Below are 19413 nucleotides of genomic sequence, written 5' to 3' on the forward strand. Positions count from 1 at the left end.
TAATACCAAGTAGTAGTGAACTCTTAATATGTTCCTTAATATACTCAGATACTCTCCTACTCTATGTTCTATATGCCATTTAAGTCTTAAATTTATTTTATACAAAATCATATACTCAAAAGTGTGGATCTAACATGTGTACAATGCAGACAATAAAAATAAATAGGGCCAGGCATAGTGGCTCATGTCTGTAATCCTAGCACTTTGGGAGGCCAAAGCAGGAGGATAACTTTAGGTCACGAGTTTAAGACTAGCCTGGGCAATATAGGGAGATACCATCTTTATCAAAAATAAAATAAAGGCCAAGCGTGGTGGCTCATGCCTGTAATCCCAGCACTTTGGGAGGCCAAGGCAGGCGGATCACCCGAGGTCGGGAGTTCGAGACCAGCCTGACCAACATGGAGAAACCCCATCTCTACTAAAAATACAAAATTAGCCGGGCGTGGTGGCACATGCCTGTAATCCCAGCTACTAGGGGGGCTGAGGCAGGAGACTTGCTTGAACCCAGAAGGCAGAGGTTGCAGTGAGCCAAGATCGCGCCATTGCACTCCAGCCTGGGCAACAAGAGTGAAACTGCATCTCAAAAAAATAAAAATAAAAATAAAATAAAATAAAATAAAAAGTTAGCAGGCCAGGTGCCGTGGCTCAGGCCTGTAATCCCAGAATTTTGGGAGACTGAGGCAGGTGGATCACCTGAGGCAGGAGTTCGAAACCAGCCTGGCCAACATGGTGAAACCCCCTCTCTGCTAAAAATACAAAAATTAGCCAGGCATATTGGCACATGTCTGCAATCCCAGCTACTCAGCAGGCTGAGGCAGGAGAATGGCTTGAACCTGGGAGGCAGAGATTGCAGTGAGCCAAGATTATGCCACTGTACTCCAACCTGGGTGACAAGAGTGAAACTCCACCTCACAGAAACAAACAAACGAAAAACATTAGCCAGGCATGGTGACACATGCCTGTGGTCCCAGCTGCCATGGGGGCTGAGGTAAGAGGATTGCTTGAGCCTGGGAGGTCAAGGCTGCAGTCAGCTATGATTGTGCATCACTACGCTCCAGCCTGGGTGACAGAGTGAGACACTGTCTAAAAAAAAAAAGAAAAGAAAAGAAAAGAAAAATTAAAATAAAAAGAACTTTCATGTACCCATTTCTCAGCTTAGGCTAGAACACAAGCAAGACCTTTATGCTTTCCTTGATTGCAGGTCACCATACCTGCTTGGAAGTCTCTGCTATACTGAAATTTGCATTAACTCTCTTGCTTATGTTTATTCATTTTCTATGGTGGTTACTAAAACACGTAACATAAGGGCTATCCTCTTAAATTTGTAAGTGTACATTACAATATTTTTAACTATAAGCACAGTGTTGCACAGCAGACCTCTGGAACTTTTCAATCTTGCATAATTGAAACTTTATACTCATTGAACAGCAACTTCATTTTCCTCCACCCGCCCCCAGCCCCTGGTAACCAGCATTCTACTTTCTACTTCAATGGGTTTGGCAACCTTAGATACCTCAGATTGGTGGAATTAGGCTATGTTTGTTTTTTCTGTGACTGGCTCATTCATTCACTTTGCATAATGTCCTCAAGGTTCATGCACGTCATTGCAAATGACAGGATTTCTCTCTTTTTATAAGGCTAATTAATATTCCATTTATGTATATGCCATATTTTCTCTATCCATTTATCAGTCTTTGGACATTTACATTACTTCCATGTATTGGCTATTGCAAATAATGCTTCCAAGGATATGGGAATAAAAATATCTCTTCAGCATCCTGATTTCAATTTTTTGGAATAAATACTCAGAATCTGGGTTGCTGGATCTTATGACATGTTTTTTGAGACAGGATCTCATTCTGTTGGCTGAGTGCAGTTGTGTGATTGTGGCTAACTGTGGCCTTGAATGTCTGGGCTCAAGCAATCCTTCTGCCTCAGCCTTCCCAGTAGTTGAGACTACAGGCATGTGCCACCATGCCTGGCTAATTTTTTTTTTTTTTTTTTTTTTTTTTTTTTTTTTGGAGAGATTGGGTCTTGTTCTATTGCCCAGGCTGGTCTGGAACTCCTAGCCTCAAGTGTCTTTCTGCCTTGGCCTCCCAAACGCTAGGATTACAGGTGTGAAGCATTGCACCCATCCAAGAATTCTTGGATCATGAAATCAACCTAATTTATTTGAGATGTGTGGCCACTTTTAATACATTGCTGGTATCAATTTGCTATTATTTTGATTAATCTTTTTGCATCTATGCAAGTTCCTCATTCGATTCTTGCATGGTGTTGCATCAAGTTTATGCTAGATTCATAAAATAAACTGTAGAGTGCTGCTCTTTTTCCTTGTCCCTAAAATAGTTTGGATAATATTAGAATTATTTCTTTCTTGAATATTTTTAAACTTCGTGAATAAAACTTTCTCAGCTTAGTGCTATCTTTGTGAAAGTTCTTAGACTGTAATTTTCATTTTGTAAAAAGTTATTGGTTCATTTTGATTTTCTATTATTTCTAAAATATGTACATTTCAAGTTTTCTCTTAGGTATTTGCTCATTTCACTAAGTTTTAATCCATTACTTTTTTCAAAAAAAGTTTTTACATTTTATTTGTCCTCTTCTTCTGGGACTCTAAGAACACAGGTGTTAGAACTTTTGTTATTATTCCATGGGTCTCTGACACTGTCTTAATTTTTTTTAATTATTATTTTTGTTTATTCTCTTCTGTTCAGATTAGATAATTTCTCATTATCTTTTTCCATGATCATCAATTTTTCTTTGTCTTCTTTATCTTGCTCCTGAGCCCCTTCAGTAATTTTTAGAGAATTTTGGTAGTTGCATAAAATTTTGATTCCATTCTTTTAAAATACCTTCTATTTTTCTGGTGAAACTTTCTCAATTTCATTCTATTTCAACAGTGTTCAATCTTACTTCTTGAAGTATAGTTATAACAGCTGCTCCAAAGTCTTTGATAATCCCACCTTCTGTGTCAAGTTGGTATTCGTGTCTGTTGGTTGTCTTTTTATCTTTGTGAGATGTTCAGATTTTTCTAATTATAAAAAATTAGAGGCCAGGTGTGTTGGCTCACACCTTTTATCCCAGCACTTTGGGAGGCCGAGGCAGGTGGATCACCTGAGGTAAGGAGTTTGAGACCAGCCTGGCCAATGCGGTGAAACCCCATCTCTTCTAAAAATACAAAAAATTAGCAAGGCCTGGTGGTGGAGGCCTGTAATCCCAGCTACTTGAGAGGCTGAAGCAGGAGAATTGCTTGAACCCAGGAGGCAGAGGGTTTAGTCAGCCAAGATTACACCACTGCACTGCAGCCTGAGCAACAAGAGTGACACTCCATCTCAAAAAAAAAAAATTAGAAATTTTAAAAGTTTTCTAATTTTCTAATTCTTAATGTGTTGAGTAATTTTTTATTGTATTCTGGACATCTTACACACTATGCTCTGTGAATCTGAGTCTTGATAAAATGCTATAGAGTTTTTTTTTTATTTAACAGGTAGTAACCTTGCTAGAGTCAGCCACAAATTCCTACCGACCTTCTGTTTGCATTGGTTCATTCTAGTGCCAATTCTGTTTACAAGGCCCTTATAAGAGGTATTGAGATGTGTCCCACTGGTGCACCACCTAAGGGCCAGTTTGAGATTATGGGATATGGGTAGAGTTCTAACCCATCCTTCAGTTCTCAAAAACTACAGTTTAGCATCAGATTTTATATATATATATATATATATATATATATATTCTATCTATATAATAATAAATATATTCTATCTATATATAATAATATATATTCGGTTTTCCCCTCCAATTTTAATACTTTCAAATTCTAGTGGTTCATTGAGATCTTTTTCAAATCTTCCTGATTATCTGTACATTCTCTTGTTTATCATTTTCAATCCACTTTTATTATTTTGATATATTCATTTTTATAGCATTGCTCATAATCCTAGTATCTATAGTCTTTGTAGATCTGACTCTGTACTTTGTTGTTTCTGTTGGCCGTTGTTCATAGTGACTTGTTTTCTTCAGAGATGTGTTTGTTTATTCCAGGTTCCAAGAGAATATACCTATGTGAGTTTGCTTTAACCTAACATTTTGAGTTGAAGTTTTCCAGGACATATATGTGGTATGAATTCTGGCCCAACTTTTCATTATATATTTGTCATCAGGGATTCTCAGAGGCTATGTTCTTTTTTCAGTCATTCAACACAGACCTAAGAAAAAAACCAATGAATTTGCCAACATTCATCTCTAGAGAACAGGATTTTCATTTAATGTATCCAGTGAGGGTTTCATTGCTCCAGGCCCCCTTCTCTATGACGAGGCTTCTGACCTGTCCTTCTGTTATGTTGGGACTTCAGACTTTGTTTACATTTTTGTGTGTATGTTTCTCTAACACCCTTGATAGACAAACAGTCATCCTCAGGGAAAAAGCCAGCTTCAAAAACTGCTTATCATTCTTGTATCAATCTTTATTATTTAAAAAAAAAATTTTTTTTGAGACGGAGTCTCACTCTGTCACCCAGGCTGGAGTGCGGTGGTGCAACCTCAGCTGACTGCAACCTCCACTTCCCCGGTTCAAGTGATTCTTCTGCCTCAGCCTCCTGAGTAGCTGGGATTACAGGTGCATGCCACCATGTCCAGCTAATTTTTGCATTTTTAGTAGAGACGGGGTTTCATCACGTTGGTCAGGATGGTCATGAACTCCTGACCTCATGATCCACCTGCTTTGGCCTCCCAAAGTGCTGGGATTACAGTCATGAGCCACTGTGCCCGGCATCATTCTTTATTATTGTTTTTCACTTCCAACTTCTATTTAAGCTCAGCATACTTAAAATACGCTTTAGATATGTTGTTGAGCATTTTTAGGTGTTCTATATTAGGAGGTGCTTGTGTGTGTGTGTGTGTGTGTGTGTGTGTGTGTGTGTGTGTGTGTGCATGCTTGGTCTGATATATAGCTTTAAGTAAAAGTTTGTTCATAATTTTTTCCTAAATTTACTATAAAATAATGCTAATAAGCACACCAAATATCAGCAGTGGTTTAATTTTGAAAGTACTTATGAGTTATTTTTTCTTTAAGTTCTTTTAAATTTTCAGAAATTTAAAGAGGATCATTTGTTATTTTTATAATTAGAAAAAAGTTATGAAAGAAACATTATCACAAGGAATTACATGGTGTAAAGGCAGCAAAACAGGAAGTTAGCAATAAATAAAAGAATGAGATGAGAGAATTCTTCAAAAGAAGGAAATTGTTGAGCTGATTATAAAACTAGTACTCGAATTCTGTTAAGTACACAATGAAATTTCCAATAAATTACATCGCAAAGAAGTATATGTTAATTTTTTTTGTTAAAGGTAATTTGAAGTGTACTTCCCATACTTGTCCTGAATATAACCTTGACTAAATCTGACTTCATAGAATTTTTGCAAAACTTAAATGAGATAATAGTTGAAAAATGCTAGCTCAGATGAAACACACAGTTTTGAAAATTTTAGTAGCATTATATTATGGCAATAAGACTTAAGTAATGAAATGAAAAAGCTTCTGGTTATTAAGCTGCTGATTGTATCAGAGTCAAATGGCATATACTTGTGTTTGAAATTCAGGTGCAGACTTTCAATGTAAGAGAGTTCACTTTCCTATATTCCAGTAAACAGTATCCTAATCACCATCAATAGCATTTGTCAAGCACATGATATGGGTGTCAGTGTTTGCTAAGAGAGGGAAAGGTTACATAAGGAAGTATTTACCCTTGAATTTCAAATAATTGTTATGGGGATATGAAAACATAGACAATTCCCTTATGCAGCTCAGAATTTATTAGAGGCCAAACAATAGACACAAGTGAAAAACAAAGTTGAGCTACATAATCTTTAAATATCTTGTAACTAGGCCAGGCGCGGTGGCTCACGCCTGTCATCCCAGCACTTTGGGAGGCCAAGGCGGGCGGATCACAAGGTCAGGAGATCGAGATCATCCTGGCTAACACAGTGAAACCCTGTCTCTACTAAAAATACAAAAAATTAGCCGGGCGTGGTGGCGGGTGCCTGTAATCCCAGCTACTCAGGAAACTGAGGCAGGAGAATCACTTGAACCCGGGAGGTGGAGGTTGCAGTGAGCCAAGATCGTGCCACTGCACTCCAGCCTGGGTGACAAAGTGAGACTCCGTCTCCAAAAAACAAACAAAAAGAATGAGAGAGAAAGCAGTTTCAGGGTTAATATGGCTAGGAAGCAGTCATCAGAGAGCTTAAAGTATTCTGTAGCAGTAGTTCTCAAACTTTATCACCTGTAAGGCTTGTTAAACCACAGATTGCATGGTTTTAGTCTCAGCATTCCTAATCTAGAAGGGCATGGGCAGGGTATAAGAATTTACATTCTAGGGCCGGGCACAGTGGCTCATGCCTGTAATCCCAGCACTTTGGGAGGCTTAGGTGGGTGGATTACTTAAGGTCAGGAGTTCGAGACCAGCCTGGCCAACACAGTGAAACCCCATCTCTACTCAAAATAAAATAAAATAAAAAGCTGGGTGTGGTAGCACGTGCCTGTAATCCCAGCTACTCGGGAAGCTGAGGCATGAGAATTACTTGAACCTGGGAGGGGAGGTTGCAGTGAGCCAAGACTGCACCACTGCTCTCAAACCTGGGTGACAGAGCAAGACTCTGAAAAAAAAAAAAATAGGTTTTACATTTTAACAGGTTTCCAAGTGATGCTGATGCTGATATTTCTGGTTCTGGGGCTGCACTTTGAGAACCTCTGCTCTTTAAAAAAAAAAAAAAAAAAAAAAAAAAGGATGCCCTTTTGTGTAAATGGGTCTCTACCCTCACACCCATAGTCCCAGAACCATATCCAGAACGAGCTTATCTAGAACTAACTACCTATTGCAATTTGAAAACAAAGATCCCTACTCTCACTTCAAATAAATTAATCACATGTTATTCTTATTGGGTGATGGGGAGAGTAAGGAAGAGGAAAGAGTCCAGGACATAATTTGGGAGATGGAGTAATAGAGCCCAGGGAAGTCAAGAGACTTGTTCAAGCTCCACAGCTCATGGCCAATAGATAGTCTGTCAAATTTTCACTATATAAAATTGGCACAAAATGTGCCAAATCTGCATTTAGAACATTCGTTTCTGATTGCCATAGAGAAGACAGAACTAAATTCCAAGTAGAAATGATACTTAAGAGATCTAAATGCCAAAGGAACATTGGCGTTTTTTTTGTTTTTTGTTTTTTGTTTTTGTTTTTTTGAGACGGAGTCTCGGTCTGTCGCCCAGGCTGGAGTGCAGTGGCGCGATCTCGGCTCACTGCAAGCTCCGCCTCCCGGGTTTACGCCATTCTCCTGCCTCAGCCTCCCGAGTAGCTGGGACCACAGGCGCCCGCCACGACGCCCGGCTAATTTTTTATATTTTTTAGTAGAGACGGAGTTTCACCGTGTTAGCCAGGATGGTCTCGATCTCCTGACCTTGTGATCCACCCACCTCGGCCTCCCAAAGTGCTGGGATTACAGGCGTGAGCCACCACACCTGGCCTTTTTTTTTTTTTACTTTTTTTTTTTTACATTATTGTTTTTCTGAAAGCAAGATATACTACTGAGCAATGGAGAAAAAAATTAGAAACAATAAAAGTGTTTATGATAATGGGAGAGAAACCCATTAAGAATTTTATTGGATAAGGATGACAAAATTAACTTTCCCTGTTTTCGTTTTAGAATCACTGAACATTTGTGTTTCCATAATAAAAATAGCAATGAAAAGAAAATTGGACACAGCATTACCCTTTTCTCTCTGTGGGGTGGAGGAGGATGATTTGTCCTTCCTTGAAAGATGAGGAAGGCCTACCATGGGTTTAATTAAGGAGGACGTTGTATGCAGAAAAAGAGCAAGGCTTAAGGTATCACCCTGCAACTGAGTTCCCCATGTTGCATAGTAGTTATGCGCTTGGGCTCTGCACTTGGACTCTGCACTTGGACTATGTGATTTTGAATATTGCCATGGGGGCCCTCCATTTCAGAGCCCCTGTACCACCTCATCAACTCTTTCTCACGGTTGGAATAGCTCTGACTTTCTCTTTGCCTACTCTTTTAAATGAGTTTAAATGGTACGTGTGATTAGATTGTGCCCACCTGGGGAAACCTCCCTTTTGCTTAATTCAAAGTCAACTGTCTAGGGCAATAATTTGGTAGGGTGCCATCACAAAATACCAGAAACTGGGTGGTTTAAACAACAGAAATGTATCATCTCAGCAGTTCTGGAGGCTGAAAGTCTGAAATAGAGGCATCTGGCAGGTTGGAACCTTCTGAGGACTGTGAGGGAGAATCCATTCCATGCCTCTCTCCTAGATTCTCCCAGCCTTATGCATTGGCTTGTAGACAGCCTTCTCCCTGTGTCTTTACATTGTCTTCCCCTTACTAGTATCTGTCTGTATACAAATTTCTCCCCCTTTTAAAAATCAGGACATAAGTCATAATTGATTAGGGCCCATCCTAGTGACTTACCCCATCTTCCCATCTTAACTTGAACATCTGTCAAGACCCTATTTCTTTTCTTTTTCTTTCATTTTTTTTTTTGAGACAGAGTCTTAATCTGTCACCCAAGCTGGAGCACAATGGTGCCATCATGGCTCACAGCAGAGGTTCCAGGGTTCAAGTGATTCTCCTGCCTCAGCCTCCCGAGTAGCAGGGATTACAGGTGTGTGCCACCACACCCAGCTAATTTTTGTATTTTTAGTAGAGACAGGATTTTACCACGTTGGTCAGACTGGTCTCGAACTCCTGACCTCAAGTGATCCACCTGCCTCGGCCTCCCAAAGTGCTGGGATTACAGACATGAGCCATCGTGCCCAGCCCATATTTCTAAATAAGGTCACATTCACAGGGACTGGGAGTTAGGAACTCAGCATCCTTTAAAACCCATAAGAATTAGTAACCTGAATTAATCTGCAAAATAAATGAGGAAACAGAGGCCAAAGAGGATAAACCACTATCAGATAGACTAGAACCCAGGCATGAGGACTCGTTACTTCAGCCCTTCATCCTCTGCGTGTGTTCACAATCTCCATTTAAATATATATGTTGTATTAAGGACTACAGTAGTAATTTGGAGTTTGGGAAAATTTCATATCCTGCTTTGATGGACTGGAAGATGAGACGTGCTTTACGCAGAGCCTCTTCATCAATAGGTGAGTGGCTATGAAATGGGGGTAGGAACCCACAGGGAAGAAACTAGATGATCTGCTGAAAATGAGAAGAAAAATGAGCTACTGGACCTGCCAGCTGGCACCACTGCTCAAGTGGATTATGAACTGAATATAGAAAATATTAGGGAACAAAGAGTTACATGAATGTTCACAGCTGCTCTCCTCACGTGCGTGACCTCTTCCCAAACACATTTTCTGAACGAATCACTCTCAGCAGGAAAGTGGTCTCTCTACTAGGAATAACAAACAAGACAGTCTCTACAGCTACTTGGGCAAAGAAAAGCTTTGCCATGGAGGGGTCTGCTCTTACCTATGTTTTGCAGAATGCTCTGCAGAGAAATACTCACTTTGTTCATGACTTGTCTAATTCCTGGAAAACATCAGCACTGTAATTTAGGATTCGAATCTGTTGAAAAGATGTGCCAGCATTAAAAAAAATTAAGAAACAATGCTGTGAACTTCAGACTTCCTGAGAAAGTCAGAATTATCTGGAATAATTTGGCCCACACATTTCCTCTCAATTGAGAACACAAGGTTTGGAATCAGGCCAGGTGACCTAGGTTATAGCTCTGGCTCTAACTACATGACCTTGTCCAAGTTACTTAATGTTCATAAACCTCCATTTATCTATCAATAAACAGGCCCAATAATACATACATACCTCATGGGGATGCTGTGAAGATGAGATGAAATCCATCATCAAGGAATGTTAGCCAGAATCAGAATCCTCATCACCACTACATTCTCAAAGTCTCTTTTGATCCAAATTGAACATTTTCAGGAATAATTTTTAAAAATAAAATCTATCTTTTCTTTGTAAATTTGCTTTTTACTTTAATGCTTAATGTTTTGGTCAGTTGAATGAACTCTTTCAGCATCCTAAAATTATGTTAATATTCAGGAAAATATTGCTTACTAAATTTTTTTGGATTAGAAAATAGTGCATGAATGCAGTAAATTCTCTTGTCAGGACTGCAAGCTCACTCAATTGAAGGAATAGTGTTTTATTTTTCTTATTTATTTATTTATTTAGACAGAGTCTCTGTAGCCCAGGCTGGAGTGCAGTGGTGTGATCATAGCTCACTGCAGCCCTGAATATCAGGGTTCAAGTAATCCTCCCAGCTCAGCTTCCCAAGTAGCTGGAACCACAGATGTGTGCTACCATGCCTGGCTAATTTTAAATTTTTTGTAGAGATGGTGTCTTGCTATGTTGCCCAGGCTGGTCTCAAACTCCTGAACTTAAGTTATCCCCCAACCTTCACCTCCCAAAGTGTTGGAATTACAGGTGTGAGCCACCACGCCTAGCCAGGGAAAAGAATACTAAATGTGAACATCAAGAACATTGATGTTATTTAACAACCTTGTCACTAGCCAGGGAGATGTCCTCCAGTGCCTTAAATCTTGGCTTCCTTATTCATCAGATTTAGTGACTAATGAGGCATAACTGAGTAAGCAACAAAAGACTCATAAAAGAAAAGGTCTCCATTTGGACAATTGCAAGAATGATAATATTTCTACATTGAAATATGGAATTTAGAAGAAAAAATAGCTTATGTAAAAGAAAAACTTTTTTTAGACATCGAGTTCAAGAACGAGTTTAAGAACAGAAATTTCTAGAAATTAGTTGGCAATCTACAACTGGATTTCAGCAGTAAAGACTGAAAATGTCAAAATTAGGATAATCACTTGGACAGAATATTTGACGTTATTAGAGTGAATGGTAAGTTTGATAAATTTATCGATATGAAAAGAACTAGATGGCCATAAATTATCTTTGAGAAGAAGAGTGGGAACTAGAGGAAGAGAGGTCAGAGGAGATTCACAATAGCCTATGCATCATTATAAATGTGCACATGTCCTGTGGTCAGGCAGTAATGTGTGAAGATACAAGTGAGTGCATGCAATGAAGAAATACAACTTTTGCTAAAACAACATGCTGACCAAAAAGAAAAATAAAAAGAAGGCTAGTTGCGGTGGCTCACATCTGTAATCCCAGCACTTTGGGAGGCCGAGGCGGGTGATCACCTGAGGTCAGGAGTTCAGGACCAGCCTGGCCAACATGGTGAAACCCTGTCTCTGCTAAAAATAAAAAAAATTAGCTGGGCATTAGTGGCACGTGCCTGTAATCCCAGCTACTAGGGGGGCTGAGGCAGAAGAATCACTTGAACCTGGGAGGCAGAGGTTGCAGTGAGCCGAGATCATGCCACTGCCCTCCAGCCTGGGCAACAGAGCAAGACTCCATCTCAAAAAAAATAAATAAGTAAAAGAAGAAGAAAAAGAAAAGAAAGACAAGAGAAAACCGTCTTTGGGCCTAACAAAGCACTGAGTAGGCATGAGGTTGGGGAGTCAATGTCCATTGAATTTAACCCTTAAGAAAATTTTTTGTGGCTTTCAACACTGCTGGTTCATTAGAGGAGCAGACAGGTTACAAACCATCTTGCTGGGAATCAATAGGAAAGTAAATGATGGGAAAGTAGAGAGAAATTCTATGAGTTTAGGTGTGAAAAGAAGGAAAGACTCCATATGGTAGCCAAAAGGAATGAGGAGGGGAAGGGAAGAGAAATATGGAATCTGTAGGGCTAGAGGGAAGGAAGCATATTATCAGGGAACGGTTGAGGTGAGATCACAGGGCACTCACATAGTCAAGTGGAGTTAAGCTTTGAAATGTTAGCCTAAAATAGTAATAATCTTTAAATATTTACTTATTTGGCAGAATGATTAGCTTAGAAGCAAACTCTTGGTTAAAAGCAACTTCTCTGTTTCTGGAATTCATCCTTATTATTGTAAATAAAGGTAGACTGTAACTAGACTAAGTTATAATGTGTTGGTGTTAAAAGGTGTGATATTACCTTATTAATTTGAATGACTGGTGCTGATTTCCTCCAATTTAAAAATTTTATTTAGCTAGTTCTAACAATCCCCAGGGAGTCTTGTTTTGCTTGACAGCTGCCTCTGATGCTGGCGCACAGTCACCTCTTTCCAACCTTCTGCATCCAGGCTTTTTTATTTTATTTTATTTTATTTATTTTATTTTTGAGACAGAGTCTCGCTCTGTCGCCCAGGCTGGAGTGCAATGGCGCGATCTCGGCTCACTGCAAGCTCCGCCTCCCGGGTTCACGACATTCTCCTGCCTCAGCCTCCCGAGTAGCTGGGACTACTGGCACCTGCCACCATGCCCGGCTAATTTTTTGTAATTTTAGTAGAGACGGGGTTTCACTGTGTTAGCCAGGATGATCTTGATCTCCTGACCTCGTGATCTGCCCACCTCGGCCTCCCAAAGTGCTGGGATTACAGGCGTGAGACCCCGCGCCCAGCCGGCATCCAGCCGTTATGAGAAGGGGAGCTAACAAACTAATTAGACTGGTAGTTTAAAAAAATATCAATCTTGGTACATACCCAGGCCAAAAAGTCTTACATTTACCGAAACAGAACATTTGCGTCTGCCCAACTGTCCAAGACTGTTAACCTCAGGCTTTTATCTCACACTTAAAAACTGGTTTTATTTTGCACTTTGGCATACTGTATAGAAGTTTGACACATTTGCAAGATAAGAACTACATTTGAAATGATGAGATCTACATTGGGAAAATTATGTGTGAACAAATTTGGAGACATAACTGAACAGTTTGCCATTGATGGAAATGTGCAAGCTCTGCCTCCCAACTTCAAGTGATTCTCCTGCCTCAGCCTCCTGAGTAGCTGGGACTACAGGTGTCCACCACCACGCCTGGCTAATTTTTGTATTTTTAGTAGAGATGGGGTTTCTCCATGTTGGCCAGCCTGGTCTCGAACTCCTGGCCTCATGCAATCTGCCCGCCTTGGTGTCCCAGAGTGTTGGGATTACAGCCATGAACCACTGCACCTGCCCAAAAAGGGGTTAATTTCTTGTACTGCTTAAAGAAAAAAATTTAAAAATTAAAAATAAAATAAAATAAAATAAAAACATGTATTAATAGTTGGCTTGTGAAATATGGTATTTTCTGCCCAGCTCCTGGTAGAATTGTTTTTGCTGAACATGACTATCATGTCAGTAGGGTTTTAGTTATCAGTGCCAGAAAGGAAGTCAAAGATAAGACACAGTATTTCTCAATCCACTGGCCACCTGCATCAGAATTACTTAAGGTGTCGTTTTAAAAAATACAGCTTCTGGCCGAGCATGGTGGCTCACGCTTGTAATCCCAGCACTCTGGGAGGCCAAGGTGGGTGGATCACGAGGTCAGGAGTTCGAGACAAGCCTGGCCAATATGGTGAAACCCCATCTCTACTAAAATTACAAAAATTAGCTGGGTGTGGCGGTGGGCGCCTGTAGTCCCAGCTGCTCAGGAGGCTGAGGCAGGAGAATGGGTTGAACTCGGGAGGCAGAGGTTGCAGTGAGCCGAGATGGTGCCACTGCACTCCAGCCTGGGCAACAGAGCAAGACACTGTCTCAAAAAAAAAAATTGCAGATTCCAAGTTTTCATACTGGATCTACTGAATCTCTGCAGGAGAGTCCTACTAATTTACTATTTTAGTAAGGTCTTAGGTGGTTCTTATGAAAACCGAAGTTTGAGAACTAGATTTTGAAACATACAACTATACTTAGATTCAGCACTGTTCAGAGGGAGCAAAAATTGTCGTATCCTTTATAATGTGCCAATTTTTCATGCAATCTCTTTACCAGAATTTAAAATGTACACATCCTTTGACACAGCCATTCCATTTCTAGGAATTTATCTGACAGAATAATTGAATAAATGTGCAAGGATATATGTTTAAAAAAAACCCATCCATTACAAAATTGTCTATTGTGGGAGAAAAGTCTTAATAACTTAAATGCCTATCAAGGAATGTTACGTATCAGGTACTGTTCTAAGCACTTCAAAAGCAGTTAAGTCATTTCATCCTCATAACATTATATAGTAATAGAATATAAAATATACATTAAAATATAATCTTAATAATATTATTATCCCTTATTTTACAGATGACAAAGCTGAGGCACAGAACAGTTAAGCACTTGTCCAAAATCATACTGCTGGTACGTGGCACAGCCAGGTCACAAAGCCAGGTTGTCTGGTTCTAGAGTCTGTGGGCTGAATCCTGCACTATTTGCCTCTCTCAACATTCTGCTGCCTTCACATAATCATTATATATATTTTTTAATTTACAAAAATTAAATTTAAAACATGAGCGAGCTAGTATAGGTGGCTTTCTTTTTCTTTTTATTTATTTATTATCCTTTAAGTCCTGGGATACATGTGCAGAACATGCAGGTTTGTTACATAGGTATACATGTGCCGTGGTGGTTTGCTGCACCCATCAAAGCGTCATCTACATTAGGTATTTCTCCTAATGCTATCCCTCCCCTAGCCCTCCACCCTGTGAAAGGCCCCAGTGTGTGATGTTCCCCTCCATGTGTCCATGTGTTCTCACTGTTCAACTCCCACTTATGAGTGAGAACATTTGGTATTTAGTTTTCTGTTCCTGTGATAGTTTGCTGAGAATGATGGTTTCCAGCTTCATCCACGTCCCTGCAAAGGACATGAACTCATAGGTTTTTATGGCTGCATAGTATTCCATGGTGTATATGTGCCACATTTTCTTTATCCAGTGTATCAATGATGGGCATTTGCATTGGTTCCAGGTCTTTGCTATTGTGAACAGTGCCACAATAAACATACGTGTGCATGTGTCTTTACAGTAGAATGATTTATAATCTTTTGGGTATATACACAGTAATGGGATTCGTGGGTCAAATGGTATTTCTGGTTCTAGATCCTTGAGGAATCGCCACAGTGTCTTCCACAATGGTTGAACTAGTTTACACTCCCACCAACGGTGTAAAAGTGTTCCTATTTCTCCACATCCTCTCCAGCATCTATTGTTTCCTGACTTTTTAATGATCACCACTCTAACTGGTATGAGATGGTATCTTATTGTGGTTTTGATTTGCATTTCTCTAATGACCAGTGATGATGAGCTTTTTTTCACATATTTGTTGGCTGCATAAATGTCTTTTTTTGAAAAGTATCTGTTCATATCCTTTGCCCACTTTTGAATGGAGTTGTTTTTTTTTCTTGTAAATTGGTTTAAGTTCTTTGTAGATTCTGGATATTAGCCCTTTGTCAGATGGATAGATTGCAAAAATTTTCTCCCATTCTGTAGGTTGCCTTTCGCTCTGATGATAGTTTCTTTTGCTGTGCAGAAGCTCTTGAGTTTAATTAGATCCCATTTGTCGATTTTGGCTTTTGTTGCCATTGCTTTTGGTGTTTTAGTCATGAAGTCTTTGTCCATGCCTATGTCCTGAATGGTATTGCCTAGGTGTTCTTCTAGGGGTTTTATGGTTATAGGTTTTACATTTAAGTGTTTAATCCATCTTGAGTTAATTTTTGTATAAGGTGTAAGGAAAGGGTCGAGTTTCAATTTTCTGCATATGGCTAGCCAGTTTTCCCAACACCATTTGTTAAATAGGGAATCCTTTTCCCATTGCTTGTTTTTGTCTGCTTTGGCAAATATCAGAGATAGTTGTAGATGTGTGGCATTATTTCTGAGGCTTCTGTTCTGTTCCATTGATCTATGTATCTGTTTTGGTACCAGTATCATGCTGTTTTGGTTACTATAGCCTTGCAGTATAGTTTGAAGTCAGGTAGCATGATGACTCTAGCTTTGTTCTTTTTGCTTAGGATTGCCTTGCTATATGGGCTTTTTTTTGGTTCCATATAAAATTTAAAGTAATTTTTTCTAATTCTGTACAGAAAGTCTATGGTAGCTTGATGGGAATAGCATTGAGTCTACAAATTACTTTGGGCAGTATGGCCATTTTCATGATATTGATTCTTCCTATCCATGAGCATGGGATGTTTTTCCATTTGTTTGTGTCCTCTTTTATTTCATGGAGCAGTGGTTTGTAGTTCTCCTTGAAGAGGTCCTTCACATCCCTTGTAAGTTGTATTCCTAGGTATTTTATTCTCTTAGTAGCAATTGTGAATGGGAGTTCACTTATGATTTGGCTCTCTGTCTATTATTGGTGTCTAGGAATGCTTGTGGTTTTTGCACATTGATTTTGTATCCTGAGATTTTGCTGAAATTGCTTATCAGCTTAAGGAGATTTTGGGCTGAGGTGATGGGATTTTCTAAATATACAATCATGTCATCTGCAAACAGAGACAGTTTGACTTCCTCTCTTCCTTTTATTTGTAAGCCCCTGACTGGGGCTGCTGCCTTTCTTTCAGAGATGCCCTGCCCAGAGAGGAGGAATCTCTAGAGGCAGTCTGGCTGCAGCAGCTTTGCTGAGCTGCAGTGGGCTCTGCCCAGTTCGAACTTCCTGGTGGCTTTGTTTACACTGTGAGGGGAAAACCGCCTACTGAAGCCTCAGCAATGGTAAATGCCCCTCCCCCCACCAAGCTTGAGCATCCCAGGTCAACTTCAGACTGCTGTGCTGGCAGTGAGGATTTCAAGCCAGTGGATCTTAGCTTGCTGGGCTCCATGGGGGTGGGATTCTCTAAACTAGATCACTTGTCTCCCTGGCTTCAGCCCCCTTTCCATGGGAGTGAATGGTTCTGTCTTGCTGGTGTCCCAGGTGCCACTGGGGTATGAAAAAAAACTCCTGCAGCTAGCTCAGTGTCTGCCCAAATGGCCGCCCAGTTTTGTGCTTGAAATCTAGGGCCCTGGTGGCATAGGCACCTGAGGGAATCTCCTGGTTTGCGGGTTGTGAAGACTATGCGAAAATCATAGTATCTGGGCCGGAATGCACTGTTCCTCACGGCACAGTCCCTCACTGCTTCCCTTGGCTAGGGGAGGGAGTTCTCTGACCCCTTGTGCTTCCTGGGTGAGGCAACACCCCAACCTGCTTCGGCTCCCCCTCCATAGGCTGCACCCACTGTTTAACCAGGCCCAATGAGATGAGCCAGGTACCTCAGTTGGAAATGCAGAAATCACCTGTCTTCTGCGTTAATCTCGCTGGGAGGTGCAGACTGGAGCTGTTCCTATTTGGCCATCTTGCCAGCCACCTAGACCTCTTTTTCTGAATTAGAAATTTTATTTTCTATTCAATCTTTCTTTTACTTTACCACAAAGAAATAAGTTTTCTCTTTTGAAATAAATAACATTTGAAAAAATATGTTTGATATGATCATGTTCATGTGGAAATGCATATTTTTGTATGCATTTTAAAATTAAAGAATTTTTAAGAAAAGAATAGGCCTTAGAAGTGGGCACACAAAGTTGAAGATAGTGGTCTGTGAGTGAAGTTCTGAGTGTTTTCTATTTTCTGCCTTTTGCTTGTCTATGGTTCCTTTTCATTTTCCCACTAATTAACATACTTTGTTCTTGTAAAATGAAAAACACAACAGCAATATGTGAATGTGCCTACCATGCAAATATAAGTTTATGCTTTTGTAAGAGTGGCTTTTAAGGATAAATAGATGAAATTACAAATAGAGATGAGGGAAAATATATCTTCTTACACTGTTTTATAGTTTTGCTTCTTAAAACTGTAGAGCTCATGCATCAAGTAGACTGGAAGGTCTTCTGATGCTCAAACTTGCTTATTTTCATCATTGATCCACTTCAGTAAGAGCAGATCTCAGAGAACAAATAAACTTTTCTATTCCCATATTCTCCTTCCTGCATACTAGTCCACTGTGTTTCTTGCCTGCCAGTCTTCTCAGCTAGGTTTCTTTTTCATGAGCAAACGAGTATAGGTGGCTTTCCTTTTTCTTAATTAGCAATTTTATTTTCTATTCAATCTTTCTTTTTCTCTACCACAAAAAATAAGATTTCTCTTTTGAAATAAATAACTTTCTTTGCCTCATCTATTAACTGGATGTGATACATTTATTTCATGAAGTTATCTTGGGTCTTTCAGGGAAGCCAGCTTTATTCAGAACAATCTAAATTATATGCGTTGATAAACCAATCAGTTGTGATTCATCCAAGGTGACAGAATTTACGAGGGCTTCAAAGTGGCTATCACACTAAACTCTGGGCAATATTAATGTTGGGCTAACTGAAAATTATAACTAGGACATTTCTTGAACTTATTTTCCTTTAGTACAGGCAGGTAAAATTGGTTCTCTTCGTTTTATAAATGTCATTCTTCAAAAAGAATCTGGTAGTACAAGATGACTTGCTTGCTTTCTGAATATTTTAATTATGGATTGTCACTGGTAAGTTATTTAAGTTATTTTAATTGATCATATTGCTTTCAAAAATGAGACTTTAAAAATATTTTTAATTTGTTCTCAATTTGGGGGGTACATACACAGGTTTGTTTCAAGGGTATGTTGTGTGATGCTGAGGTTTGGGCTTCACCCAGATAGTGAACCAAGTGCCAAATGGGAAGTTTTTAAAGCCTTGCCACTCTCCCTTCCTCTCTCCTTTTAGAGTCCTCGGTGTTGATTGTTCCCATCTTTATGTAAGTGTATAACCAAGATATAGTGCCCACTTATAAGTGAGAATGTGTGATATTTGATTTTCTATTTCTGTATTAATTCGCTTAGGATAATGACTTCTAGGTGCATCTGTGTTGCTGCAAAGGACATGATATCATTCTTTTTTATGGCTGTGTAGTATTCCATGATGTATAAATACCACATTTTCTTTATTCAGTCCACTGTTGATGGGCACCTACATTGATTCTCTGTCTTTGCTATTGTGAACAGTGCTGTAGTGAACATACAGTGCATGTGTCTTTTTGGTGGAATAATTTATATTCTGTTGGGTATGTAACCATAATGGGATTACTGAATTAAATGGTAGTTCTATTTTTAGTTCTTTGAGAAATCTTCAAACTGCCTTCCACAGTGGCTGAACTAATTTACATTCCCACCAGCAGCGTATAGGCATTCCCTTTTCTCCATAGCCTTGCCAACATCTGTTAGTTTTTGACTTTTTAGTAATAGCCATTCTGACTGATGTGAGCTGCTATCTCACTGTGGTTTTAATTTGCATCTCTCTGATAATTAGTGATGTTGAGCATTTTTTCATGTTAGTTGGCTCCTTATATGTCTTCTTTTAAGGAGTGTCTGTTTATGTCTCTTGCCCACTTTTTAAATGAGGTGTTTTTTTAATTCTCATTAAGTTCCTTATAGATTCTGGATATTTGTCCTTTGTTGTACGCATAGTTTGTAAATATTTTCTCCCATTCTGTAGGTTGTCTGTTTACTCTGTTGATAGTTTCTTTTGCTGTGCAGAAGCTCTTTAGTTCAATTAGGTCCTGCTTGTCAAATTTTGTTTTTGTTGCA

The 19413-nt window shown here is 39.4% G+C and overlaps 1 non-coding gene across 1 annotated transcript; it reads right to left on the reverse strand.

Moving 5' to 3' along the window:
* Nucleotides 1-17653: 17653 nt before the first annotated feature.
* LOC117981292 (small nucleolar RNA U2-19) lies at nt 17654-17733 on the reverse strand. Its single transcript, XR_004672764.2, has one exon. It is a non-coding gene; the product is annotated as a small nucleolar RNA U2-19 (small nucleolar RNA).
* Nucleotides 17734-19413: the final 1680 nt, after the last annotated feature.

Source organism: Pan paniscus, chromosome 6 (genome assembly GCF_029289425.2).
Source record: "Pan paniscus chromosome 6, NHGRI_mPanPan1-v2.0_pri, whole genome shotgun sequence".
Taxonomy (NCBI): Eukaryota; Metazoa; Chordata; class Mammalia; order Primates; family Hominidae; genus Pan; species Pan paniscus.